This window comes from Penaeus vannamei, chromosome 5, assembly GCF_042767895.1.
Source record: "Penaeus vannamei isolate JL-2024 chromosome 5, ASM4276789v1, whole genome shotgun sequence".
Lineage (NCBI taxonomy): Eukaryota > Metazoa > Arthropoda > Malacostraca > Decapoda > Penaeidae > Penaeus > Penaeus vannamei.
The window spans coordinates 9,221,308-9,228,807 of record NC_091553.1 but is presented as its reverse complement, the minus strand read 5'-3'; positions in this window follow the sequence as shown (position 1 = coordinate 9,228,807).

The window sequence follows — 7,500 nt, the reverse complement described above, 5'->3', positions numbered from 1 at the left end:
GGACAGAAGAGGCCGGATAAAGAGGTGCTCAGAGCGACGTCGCACGGAGAGAGGGGGCATGAGGCTGTCAGGTGGAAGAAAGGGGAGGGGTTAGGTTGGGGGGAGGGAGGGAGGAGGAGGGGGAGGAGGAAAGGGGGGAAGAGGAGAGGAGGGAGGAGGGGAAAGGGGGGAAGAGGAGGAGGGAAAGGGGTAAAAAGAGGAAGGGGAAAAAGGGGAAAAGGGGGAAAGGGAAATGAAGAGAAGGGAAGGGAAAAGAAAGGAAATAAAGGGAAGAGAAGGATAGAAAGGAAGGAAGAAAGGAGCAGAGAGAAGGAAAGGGAAAGGAAAAGAAAAGAAGGGAATAGAAAGGAAATAGAGGGAAGGGATAGGACAGGCAAGGGAAGAGAAAGGATCAGAGACAAGGTAAAGGGAAGGGAAACGAAGAGAAAGAAAATGGAAAAGAAAGCAAAGGGAAAATTGAAACCAAATGAAAATAAAGGAAAAGAGAAGGGGAGGAGGAGGAGGATCGAGGAGGAGCGAAGGATGGGGAGGAGACGCCTGGAAAATCTAAGTCTGACCAAGGACAGCACGGCGGAGAGACGCTGTAATAAAGGGTTTGAGAGAAGGATAGAAGGATACGGCGGAAATGGGACGTCCTTTACGGGAGGATATAGGAGAGGAGCGTATGGGGTGGGGATCCAAAGGGGATAGAATTATGAAGAAATGCGACGGAGAAATGGGACGAGGACGACAAAAGAGGAGAAGAAAGGCTTACACATAAATGGAAAGAAAAAAGACAAAACGACAAAGCAAAAAAGAAAGAAAGAAGAGAGGCAGAAATACGACGAAAAATTGGGAAGAATACAAAATATTTTTTTATTACGTAAAAGACTAACCAACATAAAGAAAAAAAAATAGAAATCGACAAACCATCTCACACTAAATAAAATAAAAAAACTAGAAAAACAGGAAAAAGCGAAACAAAACAAAAAAGACAACAGCGAATAGACAAGAACCAAAAAGTTTTTTTTTCTTCGGGAAAGAAAAATGAACCTCAATGTTCCTCCGTTCATTGAGACAAATGGATCCAAGCGAGCGGGCGATAAGGACAAATAGAACCGGCGGAACGAATGAGGAAGAGAGAGAGAGAGAGAGAGAGAGAGAGAAAGAGAGAGAGAGAGAGGGAGAGAGAGAGAGAGAGAGAGAGAGATAGATAGAGAGTGAGAAAAAGAGAGAGAGAGAGAGAGAGAGAGAGAGAGAGAGAGAGGCGGAAGAGAAAGAGAGAGAGAGAGAGAGAGAGAGAGAGAGAGAGAGAGTGAGAGAGAGAGTGAGTCAGTGAGTCAGTCAGTGAGTGAGAGAGAGAGAGAGAATTGCATCCGGCAGAGCTTGCTTGGGTATGGAGAAAGAGGATGAAGGAAATGAGGAAGAATATAGAAACGTGAGATGAGATGGAGAGGAAAAAGATAAAGGAAATGAGGAAGTGAAAGTGATGAGGAAGAATATAGAAGCATGACTGTAGTGGAATGGAGAGGAAAATGATGAAGAATAATTGAAAGATAAGGAAGATGAGGATGGGGAGGAAAATGAAGAAAACGAAGAAGAAGAGACGGGTGGGATGACGGGAGGAGAGAGAGAGAGAGAGAGAGAGAACCCCAGAGAGTGTAGAGAGAGAGAGAGAGAGAGAGAGAGAGAGAGAGAGAGAGAGGGAGAAAGGGAAGAGAGAAGAAAGAGAGCACGGAAAGAGAGAGAGAGAGAGAGAGAGAGAGAGAGAGAGAGAGAGAGAGAGAGAGAGAGAGAGAGAGAGAGAGAGAGAGAGAGAGATAGAGAGAGAGAGAGAGAGAGAGAGAGAGACGAAGAAAAAGAGAGAAAGACGGAAAGAGAGAGAGAGAGAGAGAGAGAGAGAGAGAGAGAGAGAGAGAGAGAGAGAGAGAGAGAGAGAGGGAGAGAGAAGAGAGAGAGAGAGAGAGAGAGAGAGAATAGAAGAGGAGAGAAGAGAAGAGAAGAGAGCACGGAAAGAGAAAGAGAGAGAAGAGAAGAGAGAAAAGAGCACAGAAAGAAAGGAAGAGAAAGAGAGAAAGCAGAGACAACAGAAAAAGAAAGAAACCACACAACAAAGGAAGTGAAGGGGAAAATGCGCAGACCGAAGGAAGAGAAAGCCCAAGAGGTTCCAGAACAGTCTGCGGGCGGGCGTGATCGGGCGTGAACAAGAAAAATTTGTAACATTCTCCACAACCCTCAAATCCACTCGGGAAGGGAGACATTTTCCGTGTGTAAATGTTTACCGGAGACTTGCGCTAGAGATAAGAGAACCAAGAAGATTGGGTGGAGTAAAATTGAAAAAGTAAAGGAATTATATTGTGAATAATAATAATAATGAATAACAACAACAATAATAATAATAAATGCTCTTAAATCAAGAGTGAATGAGCGAGAGACCGAGAAAGAGAGAGAGAGAGGAGAATTGGGTGGATACTCAAAGAGAGGGGAAAGGGTAAAGAAATAAGGAGGAGGAAGGACAGGATGTAATGTATATGCTTTGTTATGTACATATATATATATATATATATATATATATATATATATATATATACATATATATATATATATATATATATACATATATATATATATATATATACACATAAGTTAATATTATAAAATATTATTATTATTAAGTTATATATATATATATATATATATATATATATATATATATATATATATATATATATATATATATATATATATATATATATATATATATATATATATGAGAGAGAGGAAGACGAGCGCAGGCCCCACCAGGCCCAGGCGACGGGGAGGCTGGGCCGCTAATAACATCCCAGGTGTTTTGGCCCGGGCCAGGAGAGACAACCCCTCCCCCACCCCCTTCCCCTCACCCCAGGCCCTCCTCATGGCCTCATGCTCACTCTGCCTCTCAGATATCCCCACGCTGGTCCTCCTTGCTCTTCCTTCCTCCCCTCCCCCTCCCCCACCCTTTTCCACCAGCACTCCTCCTCTCCCCCACTATCATTACCCTCCATCACCTCCTCCTCTCACCTACTCACCTGTTATCTCCCGAGGCCTATCGGGGTTGCGGCCTCTTCCTCTTCCTCTCCCTCCTCCTCCTCCTCCTTCTCCATCCACCTCCTCCCGCCCCCGGCTTTATCATGACCTCCATTCCCTATTATCGCTTCCTTTGTCCCGTTTCTTGGGATCAATCATCATCAGCCTCCTCCTCTTCACGCCTCTATAAAGGCAACATGCAAAACGAGGAGGGAGAGAGAAGGAAAGGGGAGGAGAGTGGGAGAAGGAAAGTGGGGGAAGTGAGGGAGGGGGAGGGAAAAGCAGCAGGGAAATGGGAAATGGAAGGGGGAAGGAAGGAGGAGAGAAAGAGGCAGAGAGAGAGAGAGGAGGAGAGATATAGAGGAGTATATATATATATATATATATATGACAAAGAGACATAAGTTATATATATATATATATATATATATATATATATATATATATATATATATATATATATATATATATATATATATATATATATATATAGAGCATAGGAGAGAGAGAGAGAGAGAGAGAGAGAGAGAGAGAGAGAGAGAGAGAGAAAGGGGCAACAGCGAGAGAGAAAAAATAATTGATAAGACAAAAGGAAACTTTGGAAACGAACATTCCTCTTTTTCCATACAGACAAACGTTAAACACCATCACTTCAGTTAACATCCCTTTTTTTCCTTGAAGGTCAATTGCACAGTAAACCAACATTAACACCACGGCGCCTAGGCTTCCCCTTCCCCTCATTTTCCCGTCTGACGGAACACACCTTCGCGGCACACTTGCACGTGCCCGCCCCCCCACCCTCTTTCCCCCCCTCCGCCCCACACACAGAGCCGACGTGGTCTAATGAAGTTCACATTTCGGGACCTCACAAGCACAAAAGGTGCATCGCACGACCGCCTGAGCTACGGGACGCACCGCCGCCGCCGCCAGGGGTCTCCCTCTGTCTCTCGCTCGGAAGATGCTCGTCCTCCAAACAATAAAATCTCTTCCAAGCTCTTTATCAGTTCGCCCCCATAAACTTCTGGTGGAAAACACCAGGACACCATGCTTCCTGCAACCCTCTCTCTCTCTCTCCTCCCCTCTCCCTCCCCCACCATCCTCCCCCTATCTCGATCTGCGGGACAAAGCGGAGAGGAATGGGCCGGGGGAACGGATAGCCCTGGCGATGGTACCCGAGTGTAAATATGTCCCGAATCGGGTCTTTGTCGCACCTCCGCAGACACACTCACACCGGTTATGCTTTTGTTAAGCGCCGGAATGTATTTTGGCCGAACGGGGTTTTATTAATGGTGTTTATTTAGAGCACTATACCCTTCTACAATGAACTCGGGAAGCTGAGACAATGGGACAACCGACAGTAGAGAGGGGAGGGAAGGGGTGGGCTGGGGTGGGTGGGTGGGGGGTGGTGGGGGTGAGGGCTGCTCGGCGGGAACACCACAACAGTCAACAAAGGTGCGTCAGTTCATTGAGGATTTTGCCTTCTTCCTACTCCCTTGTTTGACACTCAATCGTGCTCTCTCGTGCCTCCTCCTTTCTGAGGCGTCCTCACCAGTTTTCTTGTTCGCAGCACATGGAACTTAGGCTCACCTCTGTCTGTTTGTCTGTCTGTCTGTAATACCCGCTCTCGCTCTCTTCGTTTTCTCTCCCTTTCCCTTCCCCCTCCTTCCCTTCTTCCTCCTCCCTTCCTCCTCTCACTCTTCTCCCTCCTCCTCATTGCTTTCCCTCCTCCCCTTCCCCCTCTCCCTCCTCTACCTTTCCTCCACTCTCTCTCTAGTCATATTCATTTCCATATCTATCCCACTCCACTCCCACTCCCTCTCCCTTTCCCTCTCAAGGCATATTCATTTCCATACCTATCTATCCATCTACCTGTACTAATATATCATTGCCTCTCTTTCACTCCTCTTTACTGTCTCCCCCTTTCGTTCAGCAACTCTCCTATTTCTTTTTTTTCTCAGTACTTACTTTCTTCAGAAAGGTCACGAAACAACGACTCCTCACCTGAAAATAAAAAAAGAAACAATTAAAATCTCAGACATTTTCCAATTTCACTTCGGTAAGGTAAAAAAATAAAAATAAAGAGACTTATTTGATAATGGTTTTAGTGATAAGATGATGATGATAATGATAATAATAATAATAATAATAATAATAATAATAATAATAATAATAATAATAAGACATAGCACTATTTCACGCTTAACGTATCTGATGCACATCCCACTTTAATCCTTTTTAACACCGTCTAACACTCTCCTCGCCAGCGTCTCGTCTCCCCCTCCCCCCCACACTCCCCCTCCCCCCCACACACCCCTCCCTTATTCCTCGGGTTCCCTAGTGTATCGGCTTACCAACTTACGTTAGTCAAGTTGGACATGGGTAGGGAGGGAGGGGGAGAGGGAGGGAGAGGGAGGGAGGGGGAGAGAGGGGGAGAGATATATAGATAGCGAGAGTGAGTGAGTGAATGAGAGAGAGAGAGAGAGAGAGAGAGAGAGAGAGAGAGAGAGAGAGAGAGAGAGAGAGAGAGAAATCGAGAGAGCGAGAGAAAGCGAAAGAGAAAGAGAGAGAGAGAGAAAGCGAAAGAGAGAAAAAAGAAAGCGAGAGAAAGCGAGAGAGAGAGAGAGAGAGAGAGAGAGAGAGAGAGAGAGAGAGAGAGAGAGAGAGAGAGAGAGAGAGAGAGAGAGAGAGAGAGAGAGAGAGAGAGAGAGAGAGAGAGAGAAAGGGAGAGAGAGAGAGAGAGAGAGAGAGAGAGAGAGAGAGGGAGAGAGAGAGAGGGAGAGAGAGAGAGAGAGAGAGAGAGAGAGAGAGAGAGAGAAAGGCAGAGGAGAGAGAGAGAGAGAGAGAGAGAGAGAGAGAGAGAGAGAGAGAGAGAGAGACAGAGAAAGACAGAGAAAGAGAGAGAAAGAGAGAGCACGAGAGCGAGAACGCCTTGCCCTCGTAAATCCCCGACCACAAAAATAATTTACAAAGTCCCGGAAAGTTATGAACTCTGCCGTAACCCTGTTTGGGGCCGAGGAGTTGCACGCCCCAAGCGCCGAGCGTACGGCGGGGAGCGCCAACTTCGGCCCCCGACAACCCGACAAGTTTACGAGAACGGAGGATGCGTCGGGAAGCCGCGGTGGCGTTCCCTCCAAAGCCAATTCTCGGGGGAAAAAACTCAGGGGGGAAAATACTCAGAAGGGAAAATACTCATGGGGAAAAACTCAGGGGGGAAATTCTCAGATGGGGAAAAAATTATCGGGGAAAAAACTGAGGGGGGAAAATTTCACGGGGGGAAAATTTTTACCCTCATGAAGGTCAACCTTGAGAGAGGCAAACCGACGGCGATAATGCGTAGCTCTCCACGCCGCTGCCAAAACACACACACACACACACACACACATACACACACAAAAAAGTGACAAGGAAAGTAAACCCAAAAAACAAAAACAAAACAAACAAACAAAAACAGAAGAAGAAGAAGGAAGACAACACCCCCTCCCCTCCCACCAAGCCCCCCAAAATACCAAAACAACAATAACACGGAATCGAGGGTCAGGCGAGGGCTGCTGGCTCCGCGTCCCGGAACCACCCGTGCAACACCGCGAATCCCGCCCACAATGGCAACAATGCAACGGAGCCCCGAGTGCTTCTACAACAGTACAAGGGGCTCAACAATGGACCCGTTTTGGGACAACGCCGCGGAGGGAGCAGAAAGGGGCGTGGTTAGCAGCGCCGCTCGGGTGAGGGCGGCGCGGGGATGTATAAATCATAAGGCGGAGAGAGATTTAGGTGTATTGTTCAGCGTGGGCGGGGAAAGGGAAACAACACGGGGTGGGAGAGGGAGGAAGGGGGAGGAGGGGGAGGGAGGAGGAAAAGGAGGTGGAGGAGGGAGGAGAAGAGTGAAGGGAGGAGGAAGAGGAGGAGAAGGAATGAGAGAGAAGAAGGAAGGGAGGAAGGAGGAGGAAAGAGAGAGAAGAGAGAGGAGAGAGGGAGGAGAAGAACTTCACAACGACGACAAAAAAAATCCGAAAGAACCGGAGAATGAGTATAAAGGAAGAAAAGAAAAAAAACGAGAGAGAAAGAATGGAGAAAGAGAAGACAAGGCAAAAGGAAACACGAAACGTGGAGTCCGGGAAATCCCCCTCGCCCACCGGGGAAAAAGGGAGAAAGCAGACATCACAAGACCGGAAGGAAAACACCCGAGACCAACAAACAAAACAAAAAAGTCACCCCAGAATCACGGTAACGACAAGAGAGAGAAAAACAGCAACAAAATCCCCCCTCCCCCCCGCTGGATTCCCCACGAAGGAGGAGGAGAAGAAGGAGGGGGGAGGAGGAGAAGGAGAAGGAGGAGGACGAGAAGGGAAGAAGAGGAGAGAGGAGAGAGGAGGAAGAGGAGGAGAACCACAACGACGACAAAAAAGATCTAAAGAAGAACAGGAGGATGAATATAAAGGAAGAAAAAAAAACGAG